At 44.8% G+C, this 16,076-nt stretch overlaps 1 protein-coding gene across 22 annotated transcripts in view; it reads right to left on the reverse strand.

The window, feature by feature from the left end:
* Positions 1–15,756, reverse strand: part of SORBS2 (sorbin and SH3 domain containing 2) — a 497,996-nt gene extending 482,240 nt beyond the window's left edge. For 11 of the 22 annotated variants that reach the window (XM_073607478.1, XM_073607469.1, XM_073607523.1 and 8 more), the window contains exon 1: positions 15,203–15,756. The gene's annotated coding sequence lies outside the window, so the exon portion shown is untranslated. The remainder of the gene's footprint in view (positions 1–15,202) is intronic. The other 11 variants (XM_073607555.1, XM_073607532.1, XM_073607593.1 and 8 more) reach the window with 5 other exon arrangements.
* Between the last annotated feature and the right edge of the window lie 320 nt (positions 15,757–16,076).

Genomic DNA, 16,076 nt, shown 5'->3' on the forward strand with positions numbered 1-16,076 from the left:
ACTTCATAATAAAAAGCAAAAGCAAAGTTTACCTTCAGTGAAAGTAATTGGTACAGCCAGAGAAATAAGTTGCTGAAGTTGTGATTTAAAAGTCAAGATTGTCCCCGCCGCCTCCTGACTCCAAGCTTCACTATTAGATGATTAGTCTGCCTTTCAGTTTCACATACCAATAAAGAGACTTAGAAGACAAAGCAAGCTTGGCTTTTAAGTGTAAAATTAAAGCTGAACTCCAGAATAAGCAAATATCATCTAAATACAAAAGGCATGTGCATTCTTAATTTCAATCTTGGTATGCTTTGTGTATTTCTTCCAGGTTTGTGCAGTAATCCAGTGTAAAACTGGCCTCTGAGCAGGAGCTTCCTGTAATAAAACTGGTCACTGCTGCTCTATCTCCTTGTGCAGGGTGACTGCTCTTGTCTCCACCCCCTTCTGTTGTGTTCTGCCGGCAGCATGTAGTGGGTGGAGCCTGTTGGGTCCATTCCACAGTTCTGTTCTCTGCACAGAATATGTACACCACAGTGGTGATGCCACTACTAATTTTACAAGTTAATATCTGGGTTTGCAAAGACATTTAGTGCATTATATCCTTTGTCGCTATTAAATATATTTGAAAGATTTATTTTGTTCTCGGAATTTCGTTTTTGAACTTCTCCTGCTTATAACGCTGGAATGTTTGACATGCAGTTTTCACTGAAGATGAATTCTGCTTTTTTTCATCATAGGCTTACTTGGCATTGCTCAGATTTTAGACAGGTTTTTTTTTTAGTGTGAACCCATAACGCTTTAGACCAAGCCTTCATTTTTTAAGGGCTCATTCACATGGGTGCTCAGCCAACGTGTTTACATTTTGAACTAGGGCTGAGCTGCGTGCAGGCAGCCCTTATAAAGCAAATGAATATGCATCTATTGTACGTTCTTACCCGCATAGCCGAGTTTGACAGGAATGCAGGGGCCAGTGCACAGCCCTAAATGCAGTGCCTTTTTGTCTAGGTCTGAGCACCATGTCAACCATTCCAGAGTTATGCGCAGCAGTTATGTGAGTGAATGGGCCTATATAGTTGCTTGCACTGTGCAGCAATTCATCCTCAAAGTTCATATCAGAAGCACTAAAGTCATTAAAAATGGTTATTTCTGCAGCTCAGGTCTCCCCTCCAAGATCTCCTGCTGAGCTGTTGAGAGAATGACTTAGAATGACTTAGGCCCCCTACACAGGGTGCGGGCTCTGCTGCAGTCTGCCTGCTCAGCAGGGAATCTGTCCGCTGATCCCCGCTGAGCAGATGGATGGTTGGTCCGCTTATGCAGAGCGAACACAGACAGCACACTCTCCTCATATGTAAACGGACCTCCTGTCTGTTTAAACCCAAATGCCATCCGATCTGCTAGAAGGATGGGGAACAGATCCTTATCCATCTGTTTTTAGCAGGGAGGATCAGGTTGGATGTCGGCAGGTGTCAACGGACACGTCTGTTGACAGCTGCCGCTCCATAGAGAGGATGGGAGGGTCTGCTCGGGCCCACCTGAAAAATGGTCAGGCGGACTCAATTGGTCGGCCCGTGTGAAGGGGTTATAGCTTCTTGATGTTGTACACTGTCCTACACAATACATGGCCAACGATGTCTAATGTCTATAAACCAAAATGTACAGATGTTCAAACATTGTTCAGTTTTGAATGCATCTCCTCGGTACCCAATAAAATTCATGAAATGGAAATTTAAATTTAAAAACCAATCAGGAGCTTGCAGAACAGATTCAAAAGTATCAATGTAATTGGAAAGTTCTGTTCTAATGTTTAAAATGATGTTTCACTTCTAACTGCCATTCTGATTTTAAAGTGGACCTTTACCCATAACAACTTGATAAAAAAAAATGTTCTTTAGCAAGGAACATACAGTACATTCAACATTAATATATATGCTTCCAAAATTAGTGTGTGCTGTAACTTGCCTCCAGCATTTCTCCTGTTTCTTCTTGCTGGGAGCTGCCATTTTGCTGAAGCCCAGAGCCCCTGAACAGCAGTAAATCATAAAGCGGAACTAAACCCATCGATTTAAAATGGAACTTTAGTCAGCAAATTAAAGCGGAGCTCCACCTTAAACAAAAATATTAAAAGCCAGCAGTTACAAATACTGCAGCTGCTGACTTAATAAATGGACACTTACCTGTCCCAGGGCCCAGCGATGTCGGCAGGCGAAGCCGATCGATCGCTCATCTCTTGGCTGCCTCCGCCGCCATCCTCGGTCAGGGAATCAGGAAGTGAAGCGTTGCGGCTTCACTGCCCGGTTCCCTACTGCGCATGCGCGAGTCGCACTGCACGTCTACACTGGTCCCCATTGTATTGTGGGAACTGTGTGTTTCCCACAACACATGGGGGGGGGCGGGTATTTGCGGCTAGCTGCGGCTAGCTATGCCCAGAAGTGGGTGCAGATACCTGTATTATACACTTTAGGGTGGAACTCTGCTTTAAGTCCTGCTAGATCACTTCAGACTGGCCCCTTTTGCAGGTATAGCTATGTAAAACATTAAAAAAGTCCCTATACAGGGGAGTGGCCGGACGCTGACCAAGATGGACATGTGATAACCTTGCTCCTCACGGACCTGCTCTGAGATCACGCTTCCCGGGGACACAGCTCCACTCTGATGGGCAGAAACAGGACCAGCAAGACGCCAAGACAGGGGGGTACCTCCGGATGCTCCAACTCACAAGGTCCCCCGATCCAGTCTTACTTCCCTCCGCTCCCGAACTCCGCCATGCAGGAGGAGAACAGCATGGCGCAGCAGCACGCCACACAGCCACCTCCTCTCCTTCACTTAGAGGCCTGGGGGGTGAATCGGGCGGCCGCGGAGGCTCCCGCAGCTGCCGGGCTAAGTGGTATGATGACCCGCAGTCGGCCCGCTACTAAATCCTCGGCTCCTGCGATGCTGTGCGGCCCTCCTTCACCCTCTCATGGAGAAACCCTGCCGCCATCTTGTGCCCTACATGCTGAGCGGCAAACAGCTCCTCGGGTGAGTCTTTCTCTGATCCCCCCCGCTCTCTGGCCACCCCGGTCAGGACCTAGACTCTCTAACCCTGCGGGGAACCTGTCCTGCCTTTCAACACTGGGGATTGCCCCCTACACCCCATCAAGGCTGCTCACATTCCCTCCCGCGGCCGCGGCCTGCATCTCCAGCTACTTTAACCCGATCCTCTGCTCCAGGCTCCCCAAAGCCACAGAGTCCTCTCCGCTCCCGCGAATCTAGCATCACGGGCTTAACTGGAGAGCCCCCACCCCCATCTTCTGCTCCGCAAATGAGCCCGGCACTACTATCGCAGATGGATGTCCAAAGAGAGTGGTTTGAACCCTGGGCCCCCCCTTCGCAGTCTCTGGCCCACCATCAACCCCTACCTAAGATACGCTCCATCCTTACAGCAGATGAACCAATCTCCTGGAACAACTCCACTCACTGCCTACAAAAGCAGACTTTAAATTGCTGATCACTGGGGTTAAAGAAGCCTGCCGCAGTGAAATTAAGACCCTGCAAGCGAATTTTCGCCAACTGGCCACACAGGTAGAAGATCTAGATGAAGACTTGCAAGCCACTAAACTCACAGTTCATCTAATCCAATCCCATCAAACAGACGATCGATATATGGTTCGTGACATGCAGCGTCACCTGGAAGATCTGGACAATCGCAATCATCGCAACAATATTAGGATCCGGGGGCTCCTGGAGTCTTCTGGTCCAGAGGACCTCCAATCGATTCTCCAAACGATTTTCAACAATTTGCTGGGAGTCCCTACTTCCACGCACATTGAAATGGACAGAGCTCACAGAGCCTTGCGGCCTCAAGATCAAGCGTCTAAACCTAGAGACATCATTTGCAGAGTGCACTCGTTTGCGCTGAAAGAAGACATCATGCGCAAGGCCCGGGCGATTAAACCTATTCTTGTGGATGGCACCCCAATCCAACTTTTCCTTGATCTCTCGTGGATCACCCTTCAGAAGCGTAGGCTGCTTCAGCCACTCCTCCACTCTCTCCAAGACAGCAACATCACCTACTGATGGGGCTTCCCGTTTTAGCCTCACAGCTACACATGCCGGGAAGACAGCAACGCTTCGAGTTCCTGAGGACCTTCGTTTTTTCTGTGAGACTCTCACTGTCCCTACCCCTGATCTCCCAGGTTGGGACATTATCCCCCCTCCATCAACCGGAGGGCAAAAAGTTCCTGCGAAGCGGAGAAGACAACCCCCGGACACCCCTCGGATGAGTCCCAAACATCGGCCTACCTGAACAGTAACACCGGCCTTTTTGATTCACTTCTTTTTGTTTCTCCCTGAATAGGTGGACCCGCTCCTGCAGTGATGTAATGACCATGCACAGTTTGCCATAGTTAGCTTTTGTTTATATGTTGGCTGCAATCACTGGGTTTTTGCCCCTAGATGGTTACCACCTTCCAATGGGAGCCGGTTCCTGTCCCTCCTGGACATTATGTCCTCCAGAGTCTCGACCGCCAGACTGAGGTTTTGATCTCTCTGGAGTCGGGTCCTGACCCGGATGACCTTAAGTTTGTGGCTTATTGCCTGCCTGTTTTTGCCCACAGGTTCAGAATGTTTGTTTTTTCCTATAACAACTAGTATTGTCCCCTAGCTTTTGTTTAAACGATTAATAGATTTGTTTCTTAGCAGGTCGATCATAGGTACTGACTGGACTTTTTTCCGACACTACCCCCTCCCTTTTTTAGTGATTTAAAAGTCCCCCTTAATTATTACTTACCCCCCTCGTTCTTGATAGACGATGGGGGTAACATGGGACTTTAGGTCTGTAATTAGACCTCTACTTCTTGTGCTGAATATAGTACGCTTAGTTTGTTTTTTTCTTTTTTCCCCTTTTTCTCTTTTTTCTCCTCTCCTCTCCATGGCTCGTCTCTCCTGGGCTCCTGAGTTGCTCTCTGGTTAGGGGAGATTATTCCTGGTCTCGGAACGCATCTCCCTGGGATCACAGGTCAGATAAGTATACCACACCACGACACCTGCTTCTCTATCTTTTTACGCTCACATTTAAAACCACAACATGGTACAGATATACATGGTACAGATATACTCACATAATGTAAATGGCCTCAACTCTAACTTTAAGCGTCAATTAGCACTACGAAGTTTCAAAGACTCTGGCGCAGAGGTAATTTTTATACAAGAAACACACTTTAACAAAACGGGCACCCTGGCGTTTGCATCGCTTTTATTGCCTACGGGTTACCTTGCCTCTAACACTAAAAAGAAAGCGGGGGTGGCCATCCTGATTAGAAAAGGATCTCCATTTACTCCCACCTCCTCTTACTCTGATCCACAGGGTCGTTTTTTGATCCTTACCAAGTGGCAACAATCGGATATAACCTTCTGCAACATTTATGCACCGAATGTAAATCAGATGCCCTTTGTGACTAAGGTATATAACCACCTTTTTCGCACCAAACACTCTTTCTTAGTCGTTGGCAGAGATTTTAATCTCCCATCTTCCCCCACTTCAGCTAGAACATCCCTCACCAAAAAAATTACCTTGGCGCGCCTTTCCAGACAATCCAAACAATTGCGTCAGGTCACTTGTAAATTTGCTCTGTTTGACGCATGGCGTGTGGAACGTCCGGTAGATCGCCAATACTCCCACTATTCCCATCCATTTAGCACACATGCATGCTTAGACTACTTTTTTGTTAATGCCCCCACCCTACGTGCGCTCGCTGACGTGAATATCCTGCCTATGTCATGGTCTGACCATGCGCCAATTTCTTTTACACTAAAACTGCACCCTTCTAAAGTCAGACGATGCCATTGGCGGCTGAACCGCCATTGGCGGTGGGAATTACACGCCCATAGCCCTATTAAATTCAGACCTGAAAATTTTTACAAAAATATAGTCCTTTCGAGTAAATGAGGTCCTCCCCTCCCTGATCCATAAAGATCAGGTTGGCTTTGTCCTGGGATGCCAAGCAGGAGACAACACTAGAAGAGCCATCAATTTGATAGACATCATTAATAGACAAAAAACGAAGCGCTGTTACTTAGTTTGGACGCTGAGAAAGCCTTTGACAGGCTTAGCTGGCCTTTTATGTTCTCCACCCATGAACATCTGGGCTTTTGGGGGCCGTTCTTCAGGGCGATTAAACACCTATACGTAACCCCAACCGCCTCTATCAAAACGGCCTTTGCGGCAACTACTACTTTCCCTATTTCAAATGGAACTGGGCAGGGTTGCCCGCTCTCCCCACTGCTCTTCGCCCTGTGCATCGAGCCCCTGGTGGCCCAGATCCAGAGGGACCCAAATATTAAGGGTGTAATGGTTAGAGGTCGCAAATTTAAAATATCACTGTTTGCGGTTGATGTCCTTTTGACCCTGACACAGCCACACACTACTCTCCCTAACCTCCATAAACTATTACAGGACTATGGATCCTTGTCGGGCTACAAGGTTAACCCGACTAAATCGTTAGCCCTCCCGCTTAATCTATCTTCAGCGGAAGTACACCGCCTGTCGGAAAACTTTCAATATGCATGGAAATCGCAGTCCATTAAATACTTAGGGGTACACCTTACGCCTCGATATGAATCCTTATATAACGCAAACTTTGGACCTCTATTCACATCCTTTCGATCCCTTCTGACCAAATGGAGACACTATCCGTTGTCTTGGTTTGGTCATATCGATTCGATCAAAATTAACATACTACCTAAACTCCTGTACTGCTTTATGACTTTCCCAGTACCTATTTCATTGGCCCATTTCACAAAACTCCAAAATGACTTCTTAAATTTTACATGGAACTACAAACAACATCGAACTGCCCGCTCTGTAATGTTTGCTTCCAGAGAGGATTGGCCTTTCCGCACCTTCAACGCTATTACTATGCTGCACAACTGAGAGCCGTAGCCTCTTGGGTTACCCTTCCGGCCTATAATCGCTGGACTTTTCGTTGGAAAAAAATATGGCTAGCGCCTATCCACCCGAACAATTTATTGTGGAACGCCAATGCCAATATTTCCTCCTCTGCCCTATTGCACACTATGCATCTCCTACGCACTATCTGGAGGCGGCTAAACCATGGTACTCCCCTACAATCTGAGGCCTCTTTAGTCACGGCCTTCCTCTATAACCCTAAATTACCTGACAGCTTAACCTCTCAGATGATCTCCCCATGGCTGCAAAGACAACTCTTTCATTATGGACACTTGGTGGACCCAGTGTCTAGGATCCTGCTATCCTTTCACAAACTCAGAGCCAAATATGAGCTCCCTCTCAGTGCCTTTTTTGGCTACCTCCAGATACGGCATTATGCACTCTCCCCTACCCTCCAATTTTCTAAGCCATCCCCATTTGAATGTTTAGTTCTTTCAGGACCCACGCAGAAAGGTCTGACTTCAGACATATATAAAATCATAAACTCCTATGACATGCTCATTAGGGGGAAACATAAATACATGCGTAGATGGGAGGAACATCTTGGGGAGGAACTAACACCTGAACAATGGGCTATTGTATGGAGATGGGCAGCCAGGAGCTCTATATGCACACTTTATAAAGAAAACTCATACAAGGTGCTTCTTCAAGGTGCTTCTCTTATTGGTACCTTACCCTTTCACGTTTGCAGGCCATATACCCGTCAGCCTCGGATCGCTGCTGGAGGTGTCGTCAAGACTGGGGCACACTATATCATATCTATTGGAGCTGTTCCTCCCTCCAACCCTACTGGCGGGCAGTCTGGGACCTCCTCCAGCGGCTATTCGAGGTAGATATTTCTCTCTCCCCTAAATGTTTCATACTAGGCCTCCCTCCTGTCATACTCCCTGGACTAGCCAAAAAGCTAGCAACGCAAATACTTACAGCAGCCAGATGTCTAATATCCTTATACTGGAAACACCGGAACCCTCCGTCATTATTTGATCTGATCTGATACCGGAATTAAAGACGTAGAGATTATGGAATCCATGACAGCCAGACTTACAGATAAAATAGATAGACATACAGCTACATGGGAGCCATGGTACAGGATGCTGGAACCCCCCCGTGATTCCATGAGATCTTCCCCGCCTTGAGCGATTGTACACACTTGAGGCCCTGGAGAGATGAGCCCTAATGTATGGACCCCTTTCTTTTTCTGTTTACCTCTTCCATTTTCCCTTTCTTTCTTTTCTTCTCTCTCCTCTCTCATATTTCCTCTTTGAGAAGAATGGACCAAACAATTTTCATAAGTCAGTCTAGTTTTTTACGGTCTGCTCTCCCCTTTTTTCTAGAGAAATTTGTTATGGACACTATGCTTTTATTGCTTCCTTTTTTTTTATTTTTATTTTATTTTTCTAAATTCTTGCTGTCTTTTTACATGCAATGTTACTTTCAACAATTGTATTGTATACTTGGAAGCTTAATAAAAATTGTCAATTATAAAAAAAAAAAAAAAACAGTCCCTATACTGTTTAAAACCCAGTAATACACTCTCTTACCCTGTTCTGCACATGCTCACTTGCTCTCCATTTTTAGGCACTGCTGAGTTAGTACAGACCGATCTGTTGACAGCCTTAAAGCTAAATTAAACCCTCCTATCCTTTACAGCCAAGGATGCTGCTTCTGTTTGAACTGCAATGGTGCTGCACATGTGACCAGTTAGGACACCAGCTATTTGATGGTTTGACAGTTTGGTTGAGGACACAATCAAATCAAACTTTTTTTAAACTGGTAAATCGATGGGTCTAGTTGCAATTTATGATTTACAGCTGAGGCTTTGGGCTTCAGCAAAATGGTAGCCTCCAGCAAGAAGAAACAGGGACAATGCTGGAGGCAAATTACAGCACACACTAATTTTGGTAGCATAATTATTAATGTAGAATGTATGTTCCTTGCTAAAGAACATTATTTTTTAATCAAGTTGTTATGGTTAAAGTTCCACTTTAATTGTTTTAAAAACAGTCACATTACTGGAATGCCAGGATAGCTAACTGTCACATTTGCTTGTGCTCTCAGCCAAACTGTCAAACCATCAAATGGCTGGTGTCCTAACTGATCACATGTGCAGCACATGGCAGTTGAAAATCAAACAGAAGCAGCTTCCTTGTCTGTTAAGGATGGGGTGGTTTAACTCTGCTTTAAGGCTGTCAGCAGATCGGCCTTTGCAGATTCAGCAATGCCTAAAAATGGACAGCAACTGAGCATGTGCAGAGCAGTGTGAGACAGTGGGGTTGATTTACTAAAGTCAAATAGACTGTGCACTTTGCAAAGATCACTTGCCCTCTTCAAGTGCAGTGGCTCCAGAGTAGGGATGAGCCGAACACCCCCCTGTTCGGTTCGCACCAGAACATGCGAACAGGAAAAAAGTTCGTTCGAACATGCGAACACCGTTAAAGTCTATGGGACACGAACATGAATAATCAAAAGTGCTAATTTTAAAGGCTTATATGCAAGTTATTGTCATAAAAAGTGTTTGGGGACCTGGGTCCTGCCCCAGGGGACATGGATCAATGCAAAAAAAAGTTTTAAAAACGGCCGTTTTTTCAGGAGCAGTGATTTTAATAATGCTTAAAGTCAAACAATAAAAGTGTAATATCCCTTTAAATTTCGTACCTGGGGGGTGTCTATAGTATGCCTGTAAAGGGGCGCATGTTTCCTGTGTTTAGAACAGTCTGACAGCAAAATGACATTTTGAAGGAAAAAACTCATTTAAAACTACCCGCGGCTATTGCATTGCCGACAATACACATAGAAGTTCATTGATAAAAACGGCATGGGAATTCCCCAAAGGGGAACCCCGAACCAAAATTTAAAAAAAAAAATGACGTGGGAGTCCTCCTAAATTCCATACCAGGCCCTTCAGGTCTGGTATGGATATTAAGGGGAACCCCGGCCAAAATTAAAAAAAAAAAATGACGTGGGGTTCCCCCTAAATTCCATACCAGACCCTTCAGGACTGGTATGGATTTTAAGGGGAACCCCGCGCCAAAAAAAAAAAAAAAAATGGCGTGGGGTCCCCCCAAAAATCCATACCAGACCCTTATCCGAGCACGCAACCTGGCAGGCCGCAGGAAAAGAGGGGGGGACGAGAGTGCGGCCCCCCCTCCCTCCTGAACCGTACCAGGCCACATGCCCTCAACATTGGGAGGGTGCTTTGGGGTAGCCCCCCAAAACACCTTGTCCCCATGTTGATGAGGACAAGGGCCTCATCCCCACAACCCTGGCCGGTGGTTGTGGGGGTCTGCGGGCGGGGGGCTTATCGGAATCTGGAAGCCCCCTTTAACAAGGTGACCCCCAGATCCCGGCCCCCCCCCTGTGTGAAATGGTAAGGGGGTACATAAGTACCCCTACCATTTCACGAAAAAAGTGTCAAAAATGTTAAAAATGACAAGAGACAGTTTTTGACAATTCCTTTATTTAAATGCTTCTTCTTTCTTCTATCTTCCTTCATCTTCTGGTTCTTCTGGCTCTTCTGGTTCTTCTGGTTCTTCCTCCGGCGTTCTCGTCCAGCATCTCCTCCGCGGCGTCTTCTGTCTTCTTCTCCTCGGGCCGCTCCGCACCCATGGCATGGGGGGGAGGCTCCCGCTCTTCTCTTCTTCTCTTCTTCTCTTCTTCTCTTCTTCATTTTCTTCTCCGGGCCGCTCCGCAATCCATGCTGGCATGGAGGGAGGCTCCCGCTGTGTGACGGCGCTCCTCGTCTGACAGTTCTTAAATAACGGGGGGGGCGGGGCCACCCGGTGACCCCGCCCCCCTCTGACGCACGGTGACTTGACGGGACTTCCCTGTGGCATTCCCCGTGACGTCACAGGGAAGTCCCGTCAAGTCACCGTGCGTCAGAGGGGGGCGGGGTCACTGGGTGGCCCCGCCCCCCGTTATTTAAGAACTGTCAGACGAGGAGCGCCGTCACACAGCGGGAGCCTCCCTCCATGCCAGCATGGATTGCGGAGTGGCCCGGAGAAGAAAATGAAGAAGAGAAGAAGAGAAGAAGAGAAGAAGAGAAGAAGAGAAGAAGAGAAGAAGAGAAGAAAAGAAGAAAAGAAGAAAAGAAGAAGAAGAGAAGAGCGGGAGCCTCCCCCCCATGCCATGGGTGCGGAGCGGCACGAGGAGAAGAAGATAGAAGACGCCGCGGAGGAGATGCTGGACGAGAACGCCGGAGGAAGAACCAGAAGAGCCAGAAGAGCCAGAAGAGCCAGAAGAACCAGAAGAACCAGAAGATGAAGGAAGATAGAAGAAGCATTTAAATAAAGGAATTGTCAAAAACTGTCTCTTGCATTTTTAACATTTTTGACACTTTTTTCGTGAAATGGTAGGGGTACTTATGTACCCCCTTACCATTTCACACAGGGGGGGGGCCGGGATCTGGGGGTCACCTTGTTAAAGGGGGCTTCCAGATTCCGATAAGCCCCCCGCCCGCAGACCCCCACAACCACCGGCCAGGGTTGTGGGGATGAGGCCCTTGTCCTCATCAACATGGGGACAAGGTGTTTTGGGGGGCTACCCCAAAGCACCCTCCCAATGTTGAGGGCATGTGGCCTGGTACGGTTCAGGAGGGAGGGGGGGCCGCACTCTCGTCCCCCCCTCTTTTCCTGCGGCCTGCCAGGTTGCGTGCTCGGATAAGGGTCTGCTATGGATTTTTGAGGGGACCCCACGCCGTTTTTTTTTTTCTTTTTGGCGCGGGGTTCCCCTTAAAATCCATACCAGACCTGAAGGGTCTGGTATGGAATTTAGGGGGAACCCCACGTCATTTTTTTTTTTTAAATTTTGGCCGGGGTTCCCCTTAATATCCATACCAGACCTGAAGGGCCTGGTATGGAATTTAGGGGGACCCCCACGTCATTTTTTTTTTTTAATTTTGGTTCGGGGTTCCCCTTTGGGGAATTCCCATGCCGTTTTTATCAATGAACTTCTATGTGTATTGTCGGCAATGCAATAGCCGCGGGTAGTTTTAAATGAGTTTTTTCCTTCAAAATGTCATTTTGCTGTCAGACTGTTCTAAACACAGGAAACATGCGCCCCTTTACAGGCACACTATAGACACCCCCCAGGTACGAAATTTAAAGGGATATTACACTTTTATTGATTGACTTTAAGCATTATTAAAATCACTGCTCCTGAAAAAACGGCCGTTTTTAAAACTTTTTTTTGCATTGATCCATGTCCCCTGGGGCAGGACCCAGGTCCCCAAACACTTTTTATGACAATAACTTGCATATTAGCCTTTAAAATTAGCACTTTTGATTTCTCCCATAGACTTTTAAAGGGTGTTCCGCGGCATTCGAATTTGCCGCGAACACCCCAAATTGTTCGCTGTTCGGTGAACTTGCGAACAGCCAATGTTCGAGTCGAACATGAGTTCGACTCGAACTCGAAGCTCATCCCTACTCCAGAGATTAGTAAATGAGGTGGATGATGGAAGTCAGTTTCTGCTCATTTACTAAACTCTGGAGCAACTTTGCAAAGTGCACAGTCTTTTCCCCTTTAGTAAATCAACCCCAGTGTATTACTGGATTTTAAACAGTATAGACACTTATTTTTAATGTTTTACATAGTTATACCTGCAAAAGGGGCCAGTCTGAAGTGATTTACTGTAATACTGAAAAAAAGCAAACTACAAGAATAATAAAAATTGAATGCCATATTCTGTTTTCCATCAAATGCTTGCTTGATTATTTAAATAAGTTACCATAAGGGAATATCCATAAAACATTTGATAAAACAATAACTGAGTGCTAAATCATTCTAAAGAGTGGCACAAAACAACTTTTAGTGGATTCTTAAATGTAATGTTTTCTAACCTTATTACAATATCATTTCTTTGTTGTCACTAATAATTCCTATAAGAAGGGAAGGCAAATGTTTTCTAACACTACTGCAATAACATTTCTCAGCTGTCATTGATAATTCCTATAAGAAGGGAAGGCAATGAAGACATGTAGCATGAGCAAGCCACACTGACATAATCCGGGGTGGGCCTTGTGTCTGTCATTTAAAGTCACCTCAGTTAATCTTCAATCACCTTCCTGCAGAATAAATTACAATAAAAGCCTTCTGATCCATACACACCCAGCGTCATTATGTTTTTACGTCCTTATCTGTAGCAATATAGATTCACAACTCTACCAACTTCTATTTCTAGCAATTGTAGAGCCGAGGATCATACATCCACATCATCTAAATTGCACCCATGTGTATGTCCACTGGTCTACTAGAATCATGGTACAGTATGTGCCTAGCAACATTCAATATTATAGAGATGGGGGAAGGGATGACAATAGATGAGAACAAAAAAATCAATAGCTCCCTAGTGCATAATAGAAGTAAAGAATACTGCACTCATTAAAAGAACCAATTACCAAGTTGAATGACCAAATGCCATAATTAAAAAAGGTTGTGCCAAAACACAAAGATATATGAGTGTACATATTTACAGGGATGCTTGCACAGAAACTGTCATTGTATGTTGCTGCGCATAAAAGAGGTGATAAATAAAGTTTATTGAAAGAATATGGCTGTGACTGTCAGTATGCATATTGTGATCATAGCACGAGTCTCATTGTTTGACCTCATAACATATATTAAGCAAATTAAAGAGCAGACGCAAGGGCCGTATGAATATATCGCTAGTCACAAACAGCAATTTAAGAAAACAGAGGCGTTTGCTTTGAGAATAAACCATGACTGAACCTTTCTCCCTTCAGATTAGGACCATGCCAAGTGCTTCTGCCAGGCATTCAGCTCCTGATCTTATTGTATCCTTGATATTTCAACATCAACTGATAATGTGTCTCTGTTGCCTATTGACCTTTAGCAATAGTGAAAGCTGATCTGTCCCTAAGAGCCCATTCAGAGAAGAAAATGAATTATCGGAGGGTGTTGGTTTGTGTTGTGGTTATGAATATCTCAGCAGTAACAGACCACATTCATTGTGTAATAGATCCTGTTTTGTTGGAGGAAATATGCATACTGTAATAGCATCACACTGTATGGGCTCCACTCCCAGCTGGCTGCCTATTTATCAGCCCTGACTCCATGCTAAGAAGAACAGTAGGTGTGCTGAGCTGACTGCTGGCTGGGGTGTAGGCTTCTGTTTATTAACTCTCCTCTGCCCATTACGTTCTGCCCACTGCACCTCTAACCTGCACATGGCTAATCATTTACCAACTTTTACTAGCCTGGGCACACACAAGACATGCCACCCGCCAACCTGACCTAGATAACACAACAATGAGAAGGAAGCAGACAGGCCAAGTACCCTGTAGTAAACAACATCCTTTATTCCTTTGGCATTCCTTGTATTAGCACCAAATTCATAGCCATTTCCTATAGAATGTGCAGCATCAAGTCATGCATTTGTCCTGCTGCAGACCACGAGTGAATTTAATAACAATGAGAATACGATTTACTAAATATGTCAATATTATTACTATGTTGTATTTTTTTTTTCAATTAATATTATTATTATACAGGATTATGAATTTAGGGCCCCATTCACTGAGTTTTCCAGGAACATGCGCAGAAATGCACGTACCTGGAACAACGTGAAAAACCTGACTAGCAGACACACGTTTTGTTGCTCACCTCCCGAAAAAAAAGGTGCAAAAGTTTCTTTGGTGCATTTGTCGCATGTACTGTAGAGCAGCCCAGTCAAGTGAATGGGCTGCCCTGTGCTGTCCTGTGAAAATCATGCAAAAAAAAAAAAAAATGCGTATTAGTGTGATGCGTTGATGTAAATATGGCCTTTAAAAAAAAATGTATTTTAAACGTGTATAAAATTTACAAATACCATTACAGCTGTTGGGTTCAAAACCGGTCAGTTCAGTGCAGCAGCCAAGCTTTAATAATATACAAATGAAATTTGTAAATTTCTATATATTATATGTTTATATATAAAAAATATTGTTGTATTATGTATACACAAATATATACTGTGGAAAGTATTAAAAATTATATAATATATATATATATATATATATGTGTATGTGTGTGTGTGTGTATGTGTGTGTGTGTGTGTGTGTGTGTACATTATATTTGACATGATAAAAATGTATATATAAATTATATAAATATATATGTATTACTATATTTAAAAAAATAATAAAATATATGAAACCAAAATTATATATTTTTAATATATATATATATATATATATATATATATATATATATATATAAAATCTTTTTTTTCAATGTAGTATTATGATATTGTGTACAAGTTGAGTGTTCTCTTACCTTGTACAGGTGATCAGCAGTCCTTTCCAATGCCTGGCTTGGGGTACAAGTGTCCAGCCTATAATGAAGACTATGGGAAGTACACCTGCTTCTCCAGTACTGTTGTCTTCTTGTATTTGAAAAAAGAAGAAGAAGCCCAGCTTACAGAGAGGGCACCACCCTTTGTTAGGGTCACTAAGCTTCCTCCCTTGTGATCAGCTAGCAATGAGCAATGGAGATAAGGTTGCAGGGGAACCTTGCTTGCCTATACAACAAAGCTCTTCCAGGCAAAGCCTGATAAAGGATAGAGAGCATGATCAGCCTGCATTCCTTCCTCAGAGATCAGCTCAGGGAAGGCTGGCTGCTCAGCCCATCCACAGGCAGCATTGCAGCCATTCTCCTGCAGCTCTGCCTTCCTTCTTCTCCTGCAATGTGTGTTTCCCTCCTTGTTCTAGAAATGAGGACTAGAACGGTGTGAACACACAAGCACACTGCTCCCTGGGAGAAAGATGGCTGGTCCTTTCAGCAGTGCTGCACTGAGCTCATTGGGTTGCACTAGCTTTTGGTAGCTATAGCAACAACCAACAGACAAGCTTACACAGCAAGCATGGCTGACCATGTGCAGGTCAATTCTTTCAATTCCAGGCAGCTTTATGCGTGCAGTGTGGAGGTGACAGCATACAAGATGAGTCCTTCCTGCACACTCACATTTTATAGAACTGGTTACTTATGTTACTCATTAGACCTGTTATATTACAATGTTTTACATTACCACAATACATTATGTTTACATCTTAGCAAAGCATGTTGTGACTAGCAAGTGGTTTACTATTAAAGGGCCAGTGTAGCCAAAACTGATTATGGGCGGACACTGGTGGGCAGAATCACCCTCTGG

This window comes from Aquarana catesbeiana, linkage group LG01, assembly GCF_042186555.1.
Source record: "Aquarana catesbeiana isolate 2022-GZ linkage group LG01, ASM4218655v1, whole genome shotgun sequence".
NCBI lineage: Eukaryota > Metazoa > Chordata > Amphibia > Anura > Ranidae > Aquarana > Aquarana catesbeiana.